We start from the raw sequence: 24,263 nt of genomic DNA, 5'->3' as shown, positions 1-24,263 counted from the left end.
GGTTTGCTCTCCGGGAGTTTTAACTCTAAGTCTTCAAGAGCCAAGCTGCAGAGGCTGTCTGGTTCTGGGTGGAGCACCCTTCCATTTTGCATTGAGAGCAGGTCTCTTCTTTTTGGGAACTTGTGTGGTAGCCCCTGGGCCAATTCCACTATTTGTGAGAAACACCTGCCCATTTTGGTGCTACCAGTATTAGCGTCATGTTGCTGGTTCTGCACTTGCTGAGCACCTTGTGCATCAGCGGTATCGGGGGAAAAGCGTAGGCAAATGTCTTCGACCAGCTTATCCATAGGCCATTCCCTTGGGATTTCTGACCTGGCTGTCTGGATGCGAAGTATTGGCATTTTGCATTTTGGTGTGTGCAAAAACAGGTCTATTTGTGGGGTCCCACACTTTTTGAACAGTTTTTGCATTTCCTATGGTCTGAGCTCCCACTCGTGGGATGCTGATGTCGGTCTGCCGAGTCCGTCTGCTTCCACATAGTCCTTCCCTGGTAGATGCATCGCCAAGAGGTCTATTTGTAGTAGGACGGCCCATCTCCATATCTCCTGCGCTAGCCCCGATAGCACCACTGATTGTGTTCCTCCCTCCTTGTTGATGTAGAACATTGTTGTGGTGTTGTCTGTTTGAATTAACACCCTCTGCCCGTACAGCTGCTTTTGGAAGGCTGATAACACGGTCTTCAGTTCTAGGTAGTTGATGTGTTTGACTGCATCCGTTTGTGTCCACAAACCCCTCACTTTGAGCTGGTTCATGTGCACTCCCCACCCCATTTGGGAGGAGTCTGTTGTGATGGTCACTGTTGGTGGTGTAAAAAACTTCCCCCTTTGTTATGTTTTCTTTGCTCCACCACGCTATCTTCTCTTGCACTGCGTGTGTAACAACCACTAGATCTTCCCAACTCCCTGTTGCCTGTGACCATTGCTGTTGGAGCCATTCCTGGATTGGTCTCAAGTGGAGTCGAATTTTGGGGACTAGGTGTATGCAGGACGCCATCATCCCCATGAGTTTGCTCACTGTCCTCACTGCCAGAGCTTGCCCCTTTCCAGTATGGACGTGTCTCCTTCAGTAGGGCGAAGGTTCTCCTCTCACTGGGGAACACCCTGCCCTGAATGGTGTTGATCTGTGCGCCCAGAAAGATTTTCACCTGTTCCTGTTCTATCGAGGACTTTCCCCAATGTACTGAAAAACCTAGCTCTGCAAGCGTGTGCGTGACCTGCTGAGCATGCAATTTGCATTGGCTGCAGGATAAACAAAAACAAGCATTTGCAATGCAATAGGTCTCGCATTAGGAAAGTTTGAGCTATTGGTCTTGTAAAGACATTTTTTTTATTTATGTGTTGATTTTGAAAATACCTAAATTAATAGCTTTGTCATTTACAATGCCGATAGTTATAACTTTCGCAAATGTGACACCTATAACCTGGGGTGGCGCAGAGTGGTGCTGTGTTGGCGCCGAGTGGTGGCGCCGAGTGGTGCTGTGGTGGCGCAGCGTGGTGCTGTGGTGGCGCAGCGTGGTGCTGTGGTGGCGCAGCGTGGTGCTGTGGTGGCGCAGCGTGGTGCTGTGGTGGCGCAGCGTGGTGCTGTGGTGGCGCAGCGTGGTGCTGTGGTGGCGCAGCGTGGTGCTGTGGTGGCGCAGAGTGGTGCTATGGTGGCGCAGAGTGGTGCTATGGTGGCGCAGAGTGGTAATGTGGTGATGCAGAGAGCAGAAGGGCACAAAAAGACAATAGTCCCGACTTGTTGTAGGTATGTTACTTGCTGTATCAAATATCTGGATGCAATGCCAAAAACAACAAAAAACAAGTCAGGCAGCATACCATTCTGAGCACAGATTTTTTAAAGTAAGTGTTTTAAAAGCTATGCCCCCCAATTACACTGGCCACACCCCTTTGAGAGACCCCCCAGTTTTTTCATCCTACTTAAAGCCCTGGTGCCATCTGATCTCACACAAGAATTCCGGGCGGTCTTGTTTAATCTGTTGCTTTTGGCATGCAGGCCCACCCACAGTACGCGGAGCCTGTGCCTCTGCAGCCCAAGGGGTGAGGTGTCACCTTGCTTCTGGTGGGAAAGGGTTCAGGGGCTAAAAAGATCCCCCGCCTCCTGCAGAGAGGGAGTGGGCAGTAAAACTTCCAGCAGCCCTGGTGCCGGCTGAGCAGTCCACTCGCGTCACCAAGCATGAAAGCTTTTGGAAATTGCTGCCCGGAGACAGGCTCAGTGGATGTGGAGAAGGAGGCAAGTTGAGCGTGTAGGGGGCATGAGAGGTCCTCAGTGTGTGAGGACCAGGATGAGGGCTTGGAGTATAGAAAGGGGCAGAATACATCCTCGGACTGTGTAAGGGAGACGGCTTCAATCAAATGGGACAGGAAACAAACTCGTTGCGCTGGGCAATAATTTCTTTATAATATGTAAATACAGAATTTGGCTTTACGTGAACCCATGCTCTCTCTTGTAAGAGATCTACACGTGATTGACAAATAGTGCTCACCCACCTAATAAAGCCAAAGGCAAGACATCGATAGCCTCCTAACACCGTTTTGTTTTCCGAGAAAATTGTAAAAGACAAAAGGAACATGGGTTGTTCTGTTTAAAGAATTCACAGACAACAGACCAATCACAGAGCCCCCATCCCCCTTACACCGTTTTCCCTCTCTGCCTGGGGGGCATTTCTGACTGTCAGTCTCCAGAAACCCATTGGGGGGCAAGAGCTGTTAACTGTATCCCCCCTGTATGGATTTGGGCCCTACGACATACACCCCCTTCCCAGTGAGACTTATGCCCACAATAGACATGTCAAGGCATGCGCAGGTTTACACCATCTCTCCCGCCTGCGGGGTGCTTGCCTGGGGTGACGCGGAGGGAACACGCCCCCTCACAGAGAGCCTCACATGCCACAGCCCCCATCTCAGACCCTTAATCCATGATATTACGACAAACATCACCTGTGGCAAGCAAAAATGCATGTAGTACCCCATATACCTATAAAAACGTGTCATTACATATTCAAAACTGCCCTGTTTGCTAATATGGGCCACTTTCACTTACTATGCGATTCACTAATGGGGCGGCTGTTATTTTGGTGCACGGGATATTTCCTGTCCCAAGGGCGGCGGCGAGTTTCTCTGACCTGCACAGACATGAGATCGCTCTGCTAGTGAGCCATTCACATCGGACGTGTGCAGCAAGACTGCCCAGGGTGTCCAGTGGGCTTGGCTGTACATGCGAGGCGGGCATAAAGTTCTCAGGGCAGAGAAAAGAAGCGAGAGGAAAAGAAATGCAGACAACGTGACAATGGGACAGTTGAGATACGCAGATGGCGTGGAAATGAAAAAACATTTACAAGGAGAGTTTAATTTGAACGGGCGTCAGAAGCACACAAAAAAGACGCTGCGGGCAAAGAGAGAAAGGTCCATGGGGCAGATAAGAGAAAAGAAGAAACTGGTAAACAAGCTTTCTGAGTGGTCTGTGTAGATGTGCTTGCGTATTTCTGAGCTAATGTGGAATGTTTTGTCACTTCTCTGAGCGGGCATGTACTTCTGGCCGTCTCCATGTATGTGTATTGTGTATCTTTCGGAAACAGAGTCTGTCTGCGGAGTTGTTGATGCTTTTTGCACCTCGGTGTTTACCGTGGTGTGCTGTGCCTTCCTTGATTTCTTATTTCGGAATTGTGTGCATCAGTTTACTCTTTTCTTGGCGATGCAGCTTGTGCTTCCTTTTTGGTGTGCTGGTTCTATTGTACAGTGCTCTGACACCTTCGGGTAAAGTCCGCGTTTTATAAAAATGCATTAAATAAATACATTTTATATTCCTGCGGTCCAGTAAGTGTGTCACAGTGAGTGCGCTGGTGCCGGTGATCTGCTCGCTTCAGTAAGCTGACCTCTCTTCAAGGCAAAGGGAGTCTGAGGAGGCGGGAGCCTTGTAATTAGATTATAAATATCGTGGGGCTGTGTCGAGCAGTGAAGAGAGCCTAACGTGGGAGGACAGGGAGTGGTGTAGCAGCCCACTCTCCCGCAAGGAAGATGAACTCAGTCCAGATTGGAGCCAGCAGTCTCCGGCGCCAGCTCCAGCCCCCACGCAGTGTGAGCGAAATGAGAGACAGCGTGAAGCCAGCTGCCGGTCAGAACAGCTCTAGAGAAGTGCCCAAAAGGGGGAAAGAGGCAACCACCTAAGGCACAAGTGGCAGCGGAAGCTAGAATGATCCCATCGGAGTGAGCAGACATGGGGTGGAGTGCCGCCTGTGCGGCGGTAAAGATAACGTGAGTGAGAGGGTTGCTGGGCAGCGAGGCAGTAAGGGTCTCATTTACAATAAAAGACTAGGCATGTGTATTCACCATCCAGGCCTCCAAAACCATTTGGATAGTGTAAAAGGTCACAGAACAGAAGTAACACGAACAAATCTCGAAAGCCTCCCAACCCCTTGCTGTAATTCTGGTTGCATGATTTGAAAATTACAATACTCATATTTAACCATCTAGAAACAATTCAGTTTGGGATATGCACTATATTAACAAGCAGTGTTATTCACTCACCTAATCTAAATACATTACTGTGCCCATACAAAGTGATGTGGAAGGTTCACAAGGAATGTTATTTAGTCTGATAACTCGGTGGGCGAGTCGCTTGTCAGATACTGCTGTTGTGTGCGACGGCGGACCAGGAGAAACCGTGAACGCTTTGAGGTGGCCAACAAAACCTGCCACCCAGCCGAGGCCCCCTGCCTGGGTGGGAACGGGTAATCAGTGGCAGGATGAAGCCTCGAGCCTGCTTAGAGGAGAAACGCAAGACACGGCCTGGAGGCCGTGAATAATTAGGGGGGAGAAGAAATGCCTGAGGCCGAGCACACGCTGGGAGGAGGCTTTGTAAATCACATGGATTTCCTGAGTAAATATTACGATAAGAAAGTGGCACACGAAACTAGAGAGCCTCCTTAACACCGTAGCAGCGTCGAACGTTCAGCGCCCAGTGCTGAACGTTCGAATAACGGGTGCTGGCCCGTCGGCCAACGGTCGTGCGCAGCGCTGGCAAGCTAGTGCTCGCGACAATCGTTAGCCGACGGCAGCACTTAAAGGGTTAATAAAATGCAGAAATGGAGATCAGTCTGAGCATGAGATGGTTAACAGAGCATCACCACTGCTTAGAAGTACCGGTTCTGTATCAATAGATGTATTAAATAAACCCTTTCAGTCCAGAAAAAAGCAAAAAAATAGCCTCGCTGAGAAGAGCTGAAGTGCTGGGTCCGTGCCAGTGAACTTGTAAGAGCTCTTCTTAGAAGTGCATACTTTGCTATAAAAGACATTGCAGCTCTGTTGAGAAGTGCCGGTACTGTCACACAGAGTGTAGCAGGCCGCTCGGCGGTACTGGTACTGTCCCTCCTACTTGCAGCATGTCAGTATGTTGAAAAGTGTTGTCCCACTGGAGAAATAGTAAGCAGGCAGCTGAGATCAGCCGATACTTCCCCCTCCCAGAGTAACCCCAGTAAGCAATCCCCGTACTAGCCCAATAAAGACAAAGTAGCTCCGTTAAGGAGTGCCAGTATTCTCTTATTTAAAGATATAGCAGCCTGCTGATATGTGCCAGAAGTGCCTCATGTGAGGTGCAACCTCCCAGCTGAGGAATGTTTCATTAAAAATATGACATTTAATAATAGAGGCCATGTTAGCATGAGCCTCTGTTAACAGTACCATTAAAAGCACACCACTGAGAAGCGCGAGTACAGTTCTATTACAAATAAAGTATATGCTAATAAAATTGAAACATTAAAGCAACCCCGCTGAAAGGATAGTACTATTAAAAGTGTAGAAGCTGGCACCGTCCAGTTAAACACACAACAGCCTTCTGAAATAACTGGATGTGTCCCTTTTAACCACATCATTGCTGCTGTATATTCCCGTGCTGTGCTGCAATTTTCAAAATCCCTTGTTATGTGACAAGGTCAACTCGTCAAACGCACAGCGCAGGTAACACCCATGACGAGTTGACCATGTCACAAGCATCGAAGGGGATAATGAATAGAAGCTCTTACGGGAAGTGCTGCTGTTGTCCCATTACAGAATAACATCCCGGGTGAGAAATGGGCAGTCCCAGTAATAGCAGTAAAAGCTCCGCTCAGCAGTGTTGGCATTGTTCAAGACAATATCTTGGCATTGCTGGGGGGAGGGGGGGGGGGGGGGGGGAGGAGGGACAGAGGGTCACAGAAAGTAAGTAGGGAAAGGAATATGGGACAGGGTATTAGAGCAGGGAAAGCAAGCAGGAGTGAGAAAGTTGGAACAGGCAAAGTAAGCAGTGACAGGGCAAACAAGTTGGGACAAAACAAGCAAGCTGGGAGACGGACCATAGGATTAAAAACTAGCACCTGCACTCGCTGTCTTTTTAGCTATCTAAAATTGGCCAATGGTGGTACTCACTCTCTCCGGCTCTGCCACATCAGGTTACTCATCGGGCCGGCCACTGATGTCTACGCATCAGTATCTAAGCTTCCAGCCGCTGTCAGCTTGTACCATGTGCTTAGACTCTGCCGGTACCTGTAAGAAGCACTAATGTGCAGGTGGCCACTGTGCGGTTTACTGCATATGCTCACAGCAAAAGATTCTAAGCATCTTGCATGCACACAGACACTACGCATTTACACGTAGACTTATTAGTGCACCTGCACACATAAAAATAGTAGATGGAATGGGATGTGTACATTTTGCCTAGGGGGTATAGAGTGTATAGTATATAGCTTGGTAGTGGAGGCTGTACACTAGCTACTCCAAGTCAGAATCGTCCCGGTGTCAGGGGCAGTCACAGGAACAAAGAAGTGTAGAAGTAACATCAGCGTCAAGCTTGCTTCCCTGCTGCAGAACTGATGGCACACTCTGCCTAACCGAGGCATATCAAAAACGACCAGCTGCCCAAACAACATAAGTTAAAATGAGAAAATAGAACAAAATATAGTGGCAAGAAATACAGTTGTTATGGGGTAATTGACCAGGCAACGAGTGGGGAGAGCTCCTGTATAGGTGTTTGTAAATACCTAAAGGCATTCCTCTTTTATTCCGTTTTATGCTCGAGAATACAAACAAATGAGCATTAAACGTGCAGTAAGCAGAAGGATAAAGTGAAATGAATGAGGAGGAGGGCAGCTTAGAGGGGACAGGCAGTGGGTCAGAATAGAAGGGCAGATATGAGGACTGGCAAAAGGATAGAAGGAGTGGGGAAAGGACATTCAGGAGGAGGAAGGAAAGAAAGAGGCAGACAGGAGGACATAGGAAAGGGAGGAGACAGTAGGCAAATGGCCAGACAAGAAGATAAGAGGAAATGGCTATACATCCGGACAAAGGCAAAGGGACTGAAAGAGGAGAAAAAAGACAAACGGAAGATGAGAAACGTTGGAAAATGGAAAGCGACAGAAAGTACAGTACAGAGGGGACAGGTACAGTTTTCTCTTTGTGCAGGGTGGGTGTGGTGTATGGAAAAGGTGGAAAAAAGCACTTCGCAGGAGCAGCTGAAGGGCACTCAAAGCTCCTCAGTGTCAGTCGTAGATTCTGATGTCAGATTAGCTGCCAGGTCAGTGCCGATGCGATCAGCAGCCTCAGCCAGCCACATTCAATGCCTTTAATTACAAGGGAGGAAGGGTGACGAGACGCATGGGGGGGAGCAGCAGCCTTTGATGTGCCAGCCGGCCATGCAGTGAATAATTAGGGGAGGAGAGAAGCGTTGGTGAAGCAGGGGGCGGGGAGCCGAACCCTTTGATGTAGCTCACAGCCTGGCGGCCGTGAAAACAAACAATTAGGGGGAGGAGAAGGGAAGCCAGCGGCACTGCGCACGCTGGGGAAGCCTGTGGGAGGGAGGCTGATGGCTGGCTTTGAGGTGGGGAAATGTGCGTGCTTGTGGTCACGTGAACTATTGAAAATCCGCACTCGCAATCCGGATGGTTTAACTTTCTGGTTTCACCGCAATAGGTCTCTCTGCGAGACCTAAAAAACTAACAGTGGAACCTTCCAGCTGCCAGCAACTAACCTGGTATCACTCCATCAGTCTTGTCCCCTCTATTCTAGATGGAGTTTGTGTGCACACTGAATGGCACCCACCGTCACAGTGCTTGTTCCCTCAGGAACCTGCCAATTCAGGACAAAAGCACAGGTGCACCACCCAACAGAACTAGATCAATAATAACAGTTATGAAATACATATGTAGAACAGAGAATTCTTCAGTTTTTTATTCCAATTCCATTTCACGTGGATAAAAAACAGTCCAGTTCTAATGACTTAACACACAGCAGAGCCGACGAGTTTCATCCTAGTGCAGGACTTCTTCAGGGCACTAGATGGTAGAGTCACCCAAATCCATGAGCTGAAAGGTCATAGGATTCCCTGCTAGTAAGCAGTTTCACGTCCGGTATGTTTTTAAATCAAAGATTGAGCAGTTTATAACTGCCACAACCAAATAATAACTAAAAGACACGTCCCACAGTAGTGATGTCCAATATCACCAGGCTAAGTAGTGATGATGCTCAAGACAAATCCTCATGAAAATGGTCTTTATATCCCGCGGAGGTCTACAAGTAAGATAAGTGAAACCACTTGATAAGGGATAAGCTAGTGCAATAAGTAACACTGTTGAACCTATAAAACATCCGAGCAGCGTGGACGTCCCATTTCAAACAACTCCTAAGTTGCAAGCCACATAGGCAGAAAATCAACAGCAGAAATACAGCTATCACGGTCAACGGGAGCACTCTGGAACGTAGCAGTAAAAAAAAAAAAAAAAAAAAAAAAAAAAAAAAAAAACACGGGCATTGGCTGTAGGAGTTCGCCTTTACCAGCCAGTCATAGAGGTAGGGATATGCATGTACTCCCTGCCTCCGTAGGTGCGCCGCTACCGCTGCTAGGCATTTTGTGAAGACCCTTGGTGTGGATTTTATTCCAAAGGTTAGGGCTGTGAACTGGTAGTGCGCTTTGTTGATGGCAAATCTTACTAGATGTTTGTGTATATGGTTCATGGGAATGTGTAGGTAGGCATCTTTGAGGTCTATAGTGGACATGAAGTCTCCATCCCTTATTTGTGGTAGAACTCACTGTAGGGACATCTTGATTTTTGTTTTTTTATGCATTTGTTTAGGAACCGTAGGTCTAGGATGGGTCTTAACGTTTAGTCTATCTTCGGTACGAGAAAGTAGTTTGAGTACACTACCCCCTTTCTTTCCTTGTACGACACAGTTTCTATTGCCTCCTTGTGGAGGAGTTCTTGTGCCTCCTGCAGAAGTAGCGAAAGCTTTTTTGGAGAGCGTGTTTTGTTGGTTGGCCTCCTGTTTGGTGGCTGTCTTTCCAGTTCTATACAGTAGCCGAACGGTTTGATGTGGAGTATCCATTTGTCCATTGTTATCTTCTTCCACTCCCGGAAGAAGTGTTTTAGCCGGCCTCCTACATGTTCGAGGATCTTTTTTGTGTGTGTTTGAGTCTTGCTGTGCCGCACCTCTAGAGGTGTTGTCTGGGTGGGCACGGAGTAACTTTGAGGCGGGTTGCTGTCCCCCTCTTCTCGTTTGTCCCCATCAGTTAGAGTGCCCCCAAAAGAACTGCCCTCTTGGTTGGTAGTGCCAGCTTTGCTGTTGCTGACCCTGCTGTTGCGCCTGGTTGTTTACTTGCTAAGCCTGCTGGAAGGCCTGGTGCGATGCTTCCGGTTGGTTTCCACCTCTGCCACACGGTCTCCTTGAGGGTGTGCCCCTTCGCATCCCTCTGAACTGCAGTGCCCCCATGGACCTTGCAGTTTCATTATCCTTTTTGAGTTGCGTCAGCTTTTCGTCAACTGGGGTCCCAAACAGTTGTTCCCCATTGAAGAGCGTGTTCAGAATGTTGTTTTGGACTTCCGGTTTGAAACCGGAGATACACAGCCAGGCATGCCTTCACTCAGTTACTCCAATCATCATAAGCCTGCTGGATGTGTCTGCTGCATCCAGGGCCGACTTTAGGCAGGTGTTGGCCATGTTTTTGCCTTCCTCCACCAGGTATGTTGCCCTCTGCTGGCATTGTTCCAGGAGATGTTTGAGCAGCTGCCCAACCTCCTCCCAATGTTGGTACGCATACCTGTTTATTAGGGCATTGGAGTTCGCAATGAGCCAGTGAACCGCTGCATTACTCTTTACTTTCCTCCCCATGAGTTCTATTCTCTTACTCTTGGTCTGAAGATGGCCCTGAGTTTGTGGGAATAGTGGCCATCTTCCTGGCTGATGACGTTATAATGGAGTCAGCTGGCACGGATCCCTGGATATATGGTGGGTCCTTCGAGGAATGCTTTTATTTTTCTCAGTTCTAGGGGGGACAGATAAGCAGGCAGCTAACTCATTGAAAGCTTCCCTGCCCTGGTCCAGCACACTTGGGAGGATGGGTAGGGATTGGCTCCTACATTGAGTGGAGAGCAGAGTATCCAAGAGAAAACAAGCTTTTGGTTTCTCTTCCTCGAATTTAACTGAATATGTTGCTGCAGCGTTCTTGAGGACCATGCTGTAGATGCCAATGTCGTCTGGCGGTGAACGCCTCGGCGGATAGGACTACGCCCTCCTCAGGGCTTTCGGTGTCAAGGTTCTGCCATTCCAGGTCCTGAGCCTCAGAGGATGTCCTGGACTTCTCCTTTGTAATAATACAGGCCATCTTCGTACTGTTGCTCTGCTGTTTCAGGAGTTTCCTGTGGCTTGCCGGCGTCTAACTCCTTCTTGACTTCTGTTTCTACTACAGCTGTGGGCTTCGGAGGGATGGTGTATCTGCTCATCCGTTCGTCAAAGTCTTTTCTCCTCTGGAGGATGCTGTCCATTTCAGCTTAGAGCCTGCTCTTCTTCTCCCTCTCCATTTCGGCGGCTTGTTCGGCATCGAGAGTTTCGGTGCTTCTCTTAGAGGTCGATGTTGATGTCAAAGTCGCCTTCAGCGCTTTTTCTTTCGGAAGTACTTTTCGAAAGATCCCCTGGGCTGTTTGTCCGTGGACACCGCTGTGGCCGTTGAGTGCTTCGATGCCAGTGCTCCTTTTGCAGAATTTGGCTCTGTTTTTCGAGAGTCTGTCGGGGCTTTAAGGGTCGACGTCTCTTACCTCCTTTGTCGACTTCTTTTCGGTCTCTGCAACCGTGTAGTCTTCTGGGTCCTTGGCGATGTTGTCCTCTTCTCTGCTGAAGAGGCCCAAGTCCCGGAGCATCCGGGGTTGTCCTGGTCCCTGCATGGTGTAGTTCGCTCTCCTCGGTCTCTCCCTCACTCGGAGGGTCTTGGGAGTGAATGCCGAGCAGGCGTTGCAATCCTTGCTTTGGTGGTTGAGTGACAGGCAGAGGTTGCAGACTGGGTGCTGGTCCTTCTGCGCGTATTTGTGGTGACAATTACGGCAGAATTTGAATGGGGTTTTGTCCATACCTGCGCTCAGGGGGCCCAATGTGTGCGCATTCTCCGTTGGACGCCGAAGTTCTTTATTTTCTCACCCTCTTCGTCGTCCCGGCTCTGTGCTCCCAATCGGTCTGTTGAAAACTCACTTTTGATGTTTTCTGCTTGATTTTCTAATTCTCTTCTCCAAAAACTCTGGAACCCTTCGGTGACGATCGAAACCCAACAGCGGAAAAAAGAATCTGAAGATGGCTACCAAAGGTGGGAGCTTCCGGAGGAAGGGCGCTGACGTCACAGGAGAACACCAAAGGGTGAGACGTCGACGCCCACCTGGGCCACGGAAAAATAATTTTTATTTTTTTATTTTATTTTTTTAAATACTAGGATTCCGGATCCAACCACTAGACTGCGGAATAATGCACAGCATAGTGAATCCAGAAAGATTCACGCTGTAAAACTCTTCCCATCTCTGGGTTTTATCTGGTTTCATTAGAAGATGGTAGTTTTATAACCCCAGTGCCTAAATAGGCAGCAATGATGGACGAAATAACATTGAATGTTTGGTTACATATTTTATTCCTTTAAGTGCTATATTGCAATTGATTCAGTCAACTATGCAAAAATAAAGACATTTGAACCAACATACAAAGAAAAATTTACAAATATATTTTAAAAAATTTACTGCTCTTTATATTTACATAATACGGTCCATGGTCAGCCATACAAGAGTTATATCCTAAGTTTCCGGATGATATAGCCCCCCCCCCCCCTTTTCGGCTTTGTGTTCTACAAACAGAACTAATTACGCCTAAACGTAGGCATCTGGTAAATAAACTATATAATGAAGTTCAAGAGGACTGACCGCAGACACCAATTAAAGTGCTTGATAGATGGACACCACATTAGACCCCCAATTATCACCGGAGGAATGGGAATTCTGTTGTAATTTGACTGGGATGCGAACATCAAATTGCAATCTAAGCATTATCCATTTCAAATTAATACAACAAATGTACTCTACACCTGCTAGGCTGTTCAAATATGGGTTGAGAGATGATGGGAACTGTGAAAGATGCGAGGGAGGAGTAGACTTTGTACATTTAGCATGGGATTGAGAGCAAATACAAAGATTCTGGAACACTGTGGTACGGGCAGGGGCGGATTGGCAATGCGGGCATTCGGGCATTGGCCGAAGGGCCGGTGTCTCCGTGCCCTCTGTGGGCCGTTTTATTTTCTCCCCTTTCCCAGCCACACAGTGAAGCTGCATTCATTTCTCGGTCTCTGTCTTCGTGCTCTCTGTGGACTAGGAAAGGGGAGGAAAAAAAACAGCCCACAGAGGGCACGGAGACAGAGAAAGAGAATAAATGCAGCTTCACTGTCGCCCGCAGCGATTATCCGCTGTCGCCTCTCCTTCACCCCCTGCCCTGCAAAGCAATCACGCTGAGGGTGGCTCGGGAGGGGTTGATTCTTTGCAAAAAAATCGGCCTCCCTGGGGGCCAGGAGTTGCTCAGGCCTTTGAGCCATTCTCACCTCGGCCCCCCTGGGGCCCACGCAGCACATAAACAGTGTTGGTTTTAACACCTCGCCCACAGCCCTTCACATTCAGGGCATAGTGGATGAGGAAGAATGGGTCTCGCTGTGGGGGCCAGGTGATCTTTGCAACTTGCACCATCTTCACCTCAGCCTCCCCTTGGCTGCCATGGATGACCCAGCAGCTGTGTTTTGTGCTCCCCTGCCAGGACATTGCCCGGAGGGCTGATTAATTTACTAATTGCAGGGGCCTTACTGCTAATTCATGTGCTCCTGAGCTGAAGGTCTGGGGAGGGCTGAATAGTTTAGTAATAGCAGGGGCTTCGCTGCTTATTAGGTGCTCCTTCCCTGACGGGTTCAAATACATTTGTGACAGAAAGGGGCCTTGCTGTTATTTTAGTTGCTCAGCATGTAGGCCATTGTCACCTTGGCCCTGTGTCCTGTGCAAGAACAGTATCCTCTCACTTTCATTCCATGTCTGAGCCAAACATCTTAAGGATTTTGGGGGCCTCAGGCCAAACATATTTTTGGGCCCCTGTTCGGAACAGATTTGAATTTATAATCCAATTCCTGCTCTTTGATGCCCTCTTTCAGCTGATCACTGGACAGTGCACTTCCATACTTGTCCAAATTTTTAATGCATTTACCTCTAATATTCAAGGACATTGACGTGTGTTTTCAATATTACAACGCAGTAACAGCTCACTAAAATTACTGAAAATAATCTGTGACATCCTCCCATTTCTCATATGTGATGGCCTGTTTGATCTCAAAGACATTTTTTTATGGATGTTGCATGAAACAAACATTTTTCTGCAAAATCGCTGTGATAGGTTCTTACTCATCGCCCATATTAAAAATAAATTTGAAAAAATGGTATTTAAAACAATCTGTTTAAGGAGTATGCATGGTCATTAGGGCAAGATTCTTGAGTAATCCTCAGTCTCCCCATGGCCAAGACTTAAAGGCAGCAACAGATATGAATAAAACAGGTTTTTTTGTATATGGACATCACCTGCTGGCTGTGAAATAAATTTATGACTGGATTGTACAGATACATTTTTCAGCATTCTTTACACCCCAGACTGCCTTTTCCTCGTTTGTGAATTCTTACTTTTGTTATTACATGTTCTATTACCAGAGATTCCAGTCTTACCCCTTTCTCCTGGACTTTGTACTAGATTACTGATTTATGTGATGACTAGAGTCTAGGACATAGCTGGTTGGGAAAGAGTATCTAACAACATTGTGCAGAGCGTTAAGACTGCAAGTAAGTATTTAGTTTTCAGAACTGCAGTGCTCCTAGTTTTTACCAATGTTACTTGCTCTGTACGCTTTAAAAGGCTTAATTTACTAAATATTTCGCTACAAATTAGACCTCCAAGAGTAACCAAATGTTTCGTGAAAGAGCACGCCCCTTGAATGTGGGCCATGCCTCTTAATTGTGAGCCACGCCCCTTGAATGTGGGCCACTTTTAGCGTCAGTGCCCTGGCCAAATTGTGATCCCAATCAGACCCTGGGTACGGGACTGGAGATCTATGTTGTCTGAGACAGGGCTTTGCACCCACATATGTGCCTATTAGGAATGATCCACTGCTGAAGTCTGGAAAGCTTATTGCAATAGCGCTTCTATTGGCACAAAGCAAGGTGGCATGGGGGGAGATAGGCACCCAAACATGAACAAAGGTTGCAGGTCTTGGTGTACTGTGAAGCCAACTAGGAAATGAATGCAAAAAAACTTCCAAAGGCCTTGCGCCCAAAGACATACGGGCCCCATAACGGACTATCTGAACAAGCAAACTTTTGTCGATCACAGCACTATGTAATAAGATGGTACTGACGGATAAGACTGAAATATTTAAAGGGAGCAATATAACAATACTCTATAGGTATGTCTGAAATTAATGAGAATGTGGTTGACATGTCTGTGTGTCATATTACGCTAAAAAAATCTAAATTAATTAATTAAACGGCCACAAGGAAAACCACTTTCCATGAGAAGAAATGTAAAGTCCAAAAAGATTCCGAATGAGAACACATGGGACACTATAGAATGACTTTAGGCCTACCATAAAATCTTTAATGACAGGAATTCGAAATAATGAATTATGTTCTCGATTTCGCAAGTAAGCAGCTACGGCAACTAAGTGTAGGTGTAAGATATCCCGGACTTTTAACAGCATAGTAGGTAGCAGACTATCTTGGGCAATGAGTTGAAGAGTACTGATTTGTTTGGAATACAATAGTGGGCAAACCTTTTTCCCTGAGCAGCACAAGCAGCGCTCGTAGTAGGTCTGCAAGTTTAATGATGCCACGCACTATTGTGGCAAACTGAGGTAACATAACTGACCTATCCATTCATCATTTCACTCATCCTTCTCTTAATCCACCCTTTCCCTCATCCATCAATCCTTTCGTCATCCATCCATCAACCCTTTTATTCCTTTATTCCATTCACCCTCACTCAATCCCTCATTTCACTCATCCATCATCCACCCTTTCATCCATCCTCTCTACCTTTGTCAACCATCCAATTTTTCCCTTATCCACCCATCATCTGCCCTTTTATGCAATCATCCACCCGCTTTCCTCCATGCATGCTTTCACTCATCCATCCATCTATACATCCACCCTTGCTCACTCATCCATCCACTCACTCTCCGTTTTACGTTATTTATAAATCTTTGTCACCGAGCAGACATGTACACACATAGTGCCACCCCTTTTCTTTAAAATACCTCCTGAGTGTCTTGATTCGCTCACTTTTTTCTTACAAAAACAGGCATACACACAAACATTGCAGACACACAAAAGACTGAGGTATGAAGGAGGCTCACCTACGCAGAGGTGGCTCCTACTCTCATAAGGTGTCCCTTTCCGAGGAGGCTCGAGAAAAATCCAATGGTGGTCAGACCACATGGAGTCCTGGAATGCCCAAGCAATCTTCGGATCGGCCCCAGACTTGGTTATAGAATCCAACACCAGCAGGATAGGCTGGGGAGGCAGAATGCAATGCTACTTCTACAAGAGGTTTGTGGTCTCAACACAAACGACCGTTACATATCAACTGCATAGAACTTCAAGCAGGCTCATACGCAGTACGTTGTTAGACGAGAGATTCTATCCAGTCATGTATCCTTCTGAAGATGAACAACATTTCGGCAGTCCGCTATATCAACCACTTAGGGGGGTACTCTGTCAAAAGCCCTCTCGGACCTTGTGGCAGTTTTTTGGCAGCATTGTTTGTACCATCAGGTTTCAGTCATGGCAGAGTACTGACCCGGCAGAGAGAACCAAGTGGCGACTTCCAGTCCTGCAATTCCAGCCTTTGGAAGCTCAACTCAGAGCTGTTAGCAACATTGAATGACCGTCCTTTCTCGGTGGACCTGTTTGCCTTAAGACTGGACCATTAGCTTCCCAGTTTCTTCAGCTGGAGTCCAGACCCACTAGCAGTAGCCAAACTCCTTCATCCAGGACTGGAGTCAAAGAAGGGGTATGCTTTCCCACCCTTTGTAATGATCGCATGGGTGACAGCGCAGGTCAGGAGACAACAGGCGCAAATGGCTCTGATCACAACCCCCACCCGACCCCCTTTGGAGATCACAATTTTGATTTCCAGTTCTTCTGGAACTCTCCAATCCTACTCCCCCAGTTTCAGACTCTCCTTGTGAATCCCAACCAAATTCAGCATCCACTGATTCACAGGAATTGATTGTGGAGCGTGGCGGATTACCGAAGACGTTGGGAGGCCCCAGGCATGTCCAAGGCTTGGGAAGACAGCACTGTCAAGAGATACAAATCTGTATGGGGCAGATGGTCCAGTTGGAGTATCGGAAGAAACCATAACCTGCTGGACGCAGATGGAGTACACACTCTGAATTTTCTAGCTCACTTAGCTCACGGCGGTTTGGCTTATAGATCGATTAACACCTGCCAGTAAGCCATTTCAGCCGGGCATGTCCGAAAAATGAGGCGGCGGTGAGGGCACACCCACTGGTATGCAGTCTTGTGAGTTATCAGGCTTTACCTTCCTCGGGAGCCCCACTAATCGGCTCTTAGGGACAGAGCCCCCACTACTCGGCTCTTTGGGACGGAGCCCCCACTACTCGGCTCTTTGGGACGGAGCCCCCACTACTCGGCTCTTTGGGACGGAGCCCCCACTACTCGGCTCTTTGGGACGGAGCCCCCACTACTCGGCTCTTTGGGACGGAGCCCCCACTACTCGGCTCTTTGGGACGGAGCCCCCACTACTCGGCTCTTTGGGACGGAGCCCCCACTACTCGGCTCTTTGGGACGGAGCCCCCACTACTCGGCTCTTTGGGACGTTAACCAAGTTCTCAATCTGTTCCTTTCCTGTCAACCAAATCATGTTCCGTCTAGTAAGGAATTGTCGGCTAAGCTGCTCTGCCACATCTCTTGCAGTCGCCTTGAACATGAAAGCATTAGATATCACAGGCAGGATATTCTCCCCAACCGGAGTAACTTTCACTCTGAACAGAAGAACAAAGTGTCACACAACAGTCATCACTTAAGCAGAATTCCCAGACTCTCCAAAGCTTGTGTTGTCCGGTGCTTAAAGGCATATGAGGAAATGACTGAAGAGATCTGTCCTCCCGGGGAGCAATAACTCCTCATTGCATTACATAAGCCATTCAAGGCGGTTTCTTCCCCCGCCATAGCTAGGTGGATAATGAAAGAAGCTAATATTGACCTTCGGATTTTTGGGGCACATTCGGCATAAGGAGCTACGGCCGCTAAAGCATTTGGCGGGGGTGCCCGTTTGGAGGATATCCTCAACGCTGCAGATTGGTCTTCGGACTCTACCTTGAAGAGGTTTTACTACAAGCTGGTGCTTAACATAGCTAACCTCGTGGTGAGCAAGCTTTAAGCTACCATAATCCTCGTCTCCTGTCCCGACAAAGAAAGAAAAGTTTCCTAGCTATCATAACAGAAATGTCACTTCTATTAAGGACTCCGAGGTGAGGACTATCCCACCCTAGGGATTCCCTCAGGAGATCGCCCTCCCCGTATTGGGGTAAGTAATACACAGTTTAAAATGATCTAGTTGAAGGCGTTTGACTCAATTGCACATTAACTGCTTTCGCTGTAATTTCTCCCAGAGGCTTTAGTGGTTAAATGCCTAGGTGGTGACGATGTCCCTCATCTTTGTAGGATCGAATGCAAAAAAACTGGATTCATGATGGTGATCCAGCGGATGACTTCGCACAACGAAAGAGGGTGAAGAGCCAGTGAAGGACTCTCGGGGCCTCCCGATTGGATGTTCAGGACTGTTTCCTGATTGTATGTTGTACTATATTTTTCCCAAGGCTTCATGAGAAACGTGGTTTGTATGGTTTCAAAATCAGATGGCTGCTGTGAAAATAAAGTGAAAAAAGAAGGCATAATCCTCTCCTCCGAGTCCTTAATGGAATTGAAACTTTGTTACAATAGCTAGGACATTTTTCATTCTACTTAAAAAAAACAATTTCCTTTCATAACACTCGAGTTCATATATTAGCTCATTCCTTAAGATGCAAGTGAGGTGGCAGGAGGCCCTGCAACTGTTAAACACCACGACCTAACATCAATTCTTACAGTATAAAATGAGCATCAATGGCAACCCTGGGGTTCTGAGAGGGGGAGACAAAAAAGATCCTGCAAAGCCAAACTCTTAAAACTTTGGACGGTTGGAGGGGCTGGAAACTGGAAAGTATACTCACCAGCTAAATGGTCAATAGCCAGAAAGTCCGTCCTGTAAGTTGCCCGTTTGCGTCAGCCTGCCAGCTTCTTCTTTTAAAAGGAATTCAGGGGAAAAATACAGTAAAAAAGTTAATTCTCAATATTTCATTCCAGCTTAAATTCACTACATGAATTTACAATTCTCAACAAGCAGAAACCCATCCATTCTTTACAATAGGCTAAAGGAGAAGTAAAAATACTATTCTTTACAAAAAGATTAAAACATTTTGGGGATTGATCAACTGTCAGGTTGAAAACCCTAGGTGAAAACTGAATCACTGGTTATTTTACAGCACGAGGGTATGTATGGCTGAGACCCACTGCTTTACAATGAAACAAAGAAAAAAACCACACCTTCTGCTGCAAGAAGTTATACATTTGACTTAAGACGGCAGACAAGACAGCATCAGTTTGCTGTTATTTATACATAGTATTCATATAGTGTAAATAGAAACATCACTTCTGCTATATTACAAACAAGCATGCATCATATCTGCCACATTGTACTAGAAAGAAAATAATTGTCACAGCTACAGTGCAGCACAGAACAGCAAAACTCCAATTCTATCTTCTTTCCAGCCTGCTTTTAGCAGCCTAAGTGCAGCAGAAGTGCTTTACAAGAAAAGGCGCAACCACAACACTACATTTGGTCCACCAAATGCCCTCTATACGCCTCTCATCGGAACCCAATGTAGCCCTAAAAAGATCCTTAAATTGCCTTCAACAAATTCCTCTTTTACCTTCACCACTAGTTTAGTTGCTTAGCTCCAAAATGATCCCCACATAACTCCACAGAATTTAGACAGAAGGCTACACATACATTAGCCCAGGGATGGATTTCACCTCTACCATCATACACACAATATATGCAATGGTCTTACACATCCATCAGCTCCCCAAAAGTCAGTTGAACCCAGGGTTAATTTTTTGGGGAAACACTTGCAGAACACGTCTTGCTCCTCGTAATGAACACATCACAGGAATGGATACCCAGGCTGTCTCATCATTCGGTCGATGCAGTTTTCTACTTTGAAGTACCTTAACAAAGTAGCTCCAGAGGTTACAATTGGTCTGAGCCAAGAGGCCCAAACTACAAATCAATTGATAAAGAGGAAGTTGATTGGTGTGAAGGAATACAACAATGGTGCCATGTGAACAAACCCTGGTGGGAATACAATCAAGTAGCCAGGTGAGAGGTTGCAGGGATTATGGCAAGAGCTACTCTACATCACAAACTATTAGATAACCACATTCCTCTAAAGCCCAAATTCGATCTGCTTTCTTTGACAACCAATTTTATTGAGTTTGAAAGTGGACAACAGCACCATTCAGAGCTACATTCTACGTTGGCGTAATAGGGGGAAGAACACACATTGCGGTGACATCAAGATTACACAAAGAAAGCAAGAATAGCATACCCACGTGCACCTGAAAAGCAGACCACACCATCTCAGTCGTCAAGTACCCCGACCCATTTCCCCCACATGCTATGAAACTTCCGGGGACACCCCCTGGCTACGTATAAAGGCCTCTCCCGCGCAGCACACCAATCCACCCCCCCCGGCGCCCTAGAGCAGGAGGGGCAGTGTCTAGCCAGTGACCAGCGATGTCCCTCTTGGCAACCACCAACGCAGTGTTGAGGAAGAGCTTCTCAGCCCTGGAGCCGTCCAATCCGTCTCAATCGGTTTTCTAAAACTCTTGGGAGGAAGGGGGTGGGGCGGTGGGGGGAGGGGGGGGTAGCAGCTAGTAAGCAGATTGGTGTACAACATTATCTTTAAAGTGATAATTACAAGGATTAAGTGCAGGGGTGGCATGTTTGCAGCAGTATCTAGTCTCTGGGATGTCTTTTCTCATCATCCCCCTAGCGTTTCTCCCATGTATATCCTCTGCACCATGTAAATACAATTTTCAATAAAAATTACTGAATTAAAAAATAGTATGGGGCAGGGACTTCAGAATAAGCACTAAACTAAAGAGTCGTCATACGCCTGGAGTAATTTCTCTTCAAGCAGAAACAATGACATCGCCTCAAATAAGATCAAGGGAAACTAACTGCCAACTAACATCTTGGGCAAATGTAGGATTCAGAGGTCTTCTATAATTTGAAAACCACTAAGATTGCATTTTTGGAAGTAAAATTAAATTGTGAGTTTCCATAAGAAGTTGCTTTATAAGACAAAGATTCATCTCAAAAGAGTGCGAGACATCAAGTGTGCTAAGTAAAACATGATGTGCGATGGTCTGTCTTGACAGACTAGATTGCGCCACGGTAAATGTTTCATGTCATTAGAGTCTATAAGAACCGGCTTGGCTTCAATGAATTAAATGACCTACAAAATTAGATCCTTGTGGTGTGACTGACATAGTTTGTAACAATTTCCTGTATGGTAGACTCAAATTCTTTCACTGGTATATTAAGCAATAGGATCCATGGGCTTCAGCTTATGTGTGATGGAGCCCTCTTGGTACAGGTGTACGAACAGTAAAATAATGTAATCTATTCAAATTATCACTTTGATTTTAAGCTGAAAAAGCATGTTTCACAGACGGATCCTACCCACCAAGAATGATACGAACGTTTCCTAACGATTCAATTTCAGAATTTCTAAAGAATCAGTCCAGTTTTAAGTTGTGCTATAGCAACAATCTGCTAAAGAAAGTTCAGATTTTCCATTGCAGCTACACAGATATGGAAGAAACCTGCGAATATATAGCTCCCTTTCTTTGGTACAAATTTCATGAATTGTGGTATCACAAGAAATATCTGGTATTCAGTTACTTTATGGGGACCTACCACTACATCAGGGACTTCTGACTATAAAAGAGGGGGCTGGGGGAATGAAACCATGCAAAGAGTTAAGCAAGCATGCTTTTTTAGCCCTGATGCCATTTACATCCAAGGTGTGCGCTGAACAAGTATAGGAGTTAGGCCAAAAAGTCAAACTCCTGTATACCAGCAAGAAAGTACACCAATGATCGTTATTCTCAGTTACAAACTAAAAAAATATGCCAGATTAATAAAAGGTCATGCCATTTACAACACTAGTTCTGTTCAAATAAACTATGTTAAATCAAAAACTAGGGAGAGAAGGCAAAATATGTCTGCATGGTCAAGTAGAACAGATTTAGTCAGTCTAGAAGTACACATTACAGAGGATATGTTTTGTCTGGAAATCTATTTTGGCAGTAAATTGTCCACAGCTAGATACATTATTGGGGGGCGTGTTAAATGTAAAGAATCAGAAATCAACTAATCCATTCTTTGATCGTAGCATATAAAGCTAAAGCAATACCTATTGGTTTCCATGTCCAAGAGGTCTCGTAGTCGAATGAGAGAAAAGCTACACAAAGGTGGTAATTGCAATGCAGGAGTTGGCCTAGGGCTGGAAGTGACACTTTCTGGTGTATTCTGTGGAGAAAACGATTTCCTTAAAGGAAGTTCAGTTACATCACGTCATTTTCAGACATGTATTTCAGCAACTTAAACCATGTATTGGACGCTGAATCAGACTCGCACACTGTGTCTGGTCGGTCAACTCCTAGAGTGCCTGGATTCTGATGCTGACTTAATGATGTGCCTGAACAGCCTACTTATCCAATATTTTTTAAGTATTACATAAAGGCATAAAAGTCAGTTAGCAGAATCTTCCTATAGATTTCCAGCATGGGCCTAGTGGGTCTTTGTCCCTCTTCGCTGCACTTATCTTTGTGTCCCCACCTCAGAGGTATACATATGGAGGTATGTGGTCTAAAGCGAGCTTGGCCCCTCTCAAAGACAGCTCAACTCATCAGCCAGGCTCATCACATGCTCCAAAAAACAGGATCGCATCACACCTGACCTTTTGCAGGTCAACTGGCTGTCTATTGAAGCTAGGATTTGTTTTAAAACAGCTTGCCTCACGATAAAGCCTTGCATTACAACACTTCGGCCTATCTGGCGAACAAGCTTGTTCTTTCTGGAACGGTTCGTAACATAAGAAGCAAGTCCACACTACTCTTGAAACCTCCCAAACTGAAAAAGAAAAGTACGTACAAACGTGCGTTCTTCGGCCTTATTCCTAGAATTTGGAACGCTCTGGAGCCAATCCTTCTACTGTTATGTTATGTTACAATGTTTTTGTATAGCGCAAATCACCACTGGTCTCTAAGCGCTTTCACAGAAAAAGTACATAACCTGCTGTAACCCAGGACGCCATTCCACCATCAGACCCCGATTAGGGTGTGGATGTTATCTTTTTAAACAAATAGTTCTTTAAATTCTTTCTAAAAAGGAAGTAATGTTGAGTCTCCCTGCAAAGTTGCAGGTAGCTCGTTCCAGATTTGCGGAAGGAGGACCGACAGCTCTGCCACCTTTAGATTTCAGCTTAAATCTAGGTTGAATTAATTTGCAGACTTTGCCAGAGCGCAGAGCTCTACCCGGGATGTACTTCAAGCGCTCTTTGATATAATTAGGAGCCTTTCCAAAAATGGCTTTATGGGCCATACAAAGACATTTAAACTGCACTCTAACTTTAATGGGCAGCCAGTGCAGCTTCAGAAGAAGGGGGTGGGGGGGGGTCGCATGAGAGCTCCTTGGCAGAGAAAAAAAATCAATCTGGCTGCATCGTCCTGCACAACCTGCAGTTTCCTCAGGAGTTTCTGCGGGAGGCCCAGGTACAGAGCATTACCATAGTCCAGCCGAGAGATGAAAGTGGCGGACACTATAGATTGCAATGTAGAGGTGGGCAAAATGGGTACCAGCTTCCGGAGTTGCCTGAGCACTCCCACACACTGCCGAGACTTGGGGGCCATAGATAGATCTGCATCAATCTTCAGGCCTAGACTTTTTACAACTGTTCCGGGAGTTGGCATAGTCCCCAATTCTGGAGGCTAGAACAGCTCACACCAAGGATTTTCTTGATTGGTAATAACCAGCACCTCCGTTTTCTCAGACTCTCCGTTTTACTGCCTCTTTCAAGAAACAGGCTAAGTGGCTATCCTCTTCCCCCCCCCCCCCCCCCCCGAGTGAAAATTAGCTGCATCATCCTGTACTCTTTTTTTAAGATCCCTGGTTTACTGATCTGACATTTATCCCAACTTATAGTTCTCTATTTTACGATTGGTTGGTAAGTTATTTTACACTGGGGCCCTTCCGGAACTATACTAGATGGGCCGACTACAGATTTGTCATTTATTTTACTATGTTGTGACGAGACACTGATTGTTTTGCTGAATGTTACAGGAAATCTTTTGCACTCTGAGAAACTGAACTAGCGGGGGGGCTACGACCTTGAACTTGACTGGTTTATTCTTTGTTGTTTCACAGTGTTGACCTCCAATGTACTGAGTTTATTCATGCTTTTGCCTCGGTGTACAGCGCTCCGGTACCCACAAGGGTCATGTTCGCACTTTATAAAACTTTCCAAATAAATCCTCTGGCTGCACCTCAGACCTTAGAGGCAAAACAAAAGACCCCAATAAAGCGGGTTACTTCCTTGGGTGCACATTCACCGCCTGAATAACTTACTTCTACATGGAAATTCATATCAGCCATTTCTCTACTGCTCATTCCTGTAGGAAACCATTTGTCACTTTTGGAAAGCTCAACCTAATCTGCCAAGGCTGAACATATTGAGTGCATGATAATAGGCCGCCCTCTTTTTAGTCTGTGGTGTACTACATA

At 46.3% G+C, this 24,263-nt stretch overlaps 1 protein-coding gene across 4 annotated transcripts in view; it reads right to left on the bottom strand.

Annotated features, from left to right (window-relative positions):
* Positions 1-24,263, bottom strand: part of HDLBP (high density lipoprotein binding protein) — a 955,902-nt gene that overhangs the window by 881,618 nt on the left and 50,021 nt on the right. For 2 of the 4 annotated variants that reach the window (XM_086944014.1, XM_086944016.1), the window contains exon 2: positions 18,583-18,652. The gene's annotated coding sequence lies outside the window, so the exon portion shown is untranslated. The remainder of the gene's footprint in view (positions 1-18,582; positions 18,653-24,263) is intronic. The other 2 variants (XM_086944015.1, XM_086944017.1) reach the window with 1 other exon arrangement.

The sequence above is a fragment of the Lissotriton vulgaris genome, chromosome 11, assembly GCF_964263255.1.
Source record: "Lissotriton vulgaris chromosome 11, aLisVul1.2, whole genome shotgun sequence".
Lineage (NCBI taxonomy): Eukaryota > Metazoa > Chordata > Amphibia > Caudata > Salamandridae > Lissotriton > Lissotriton vulgaris.
This window is presented reverse-complemented; position numbering and strand designations above follow the sequence as displayed.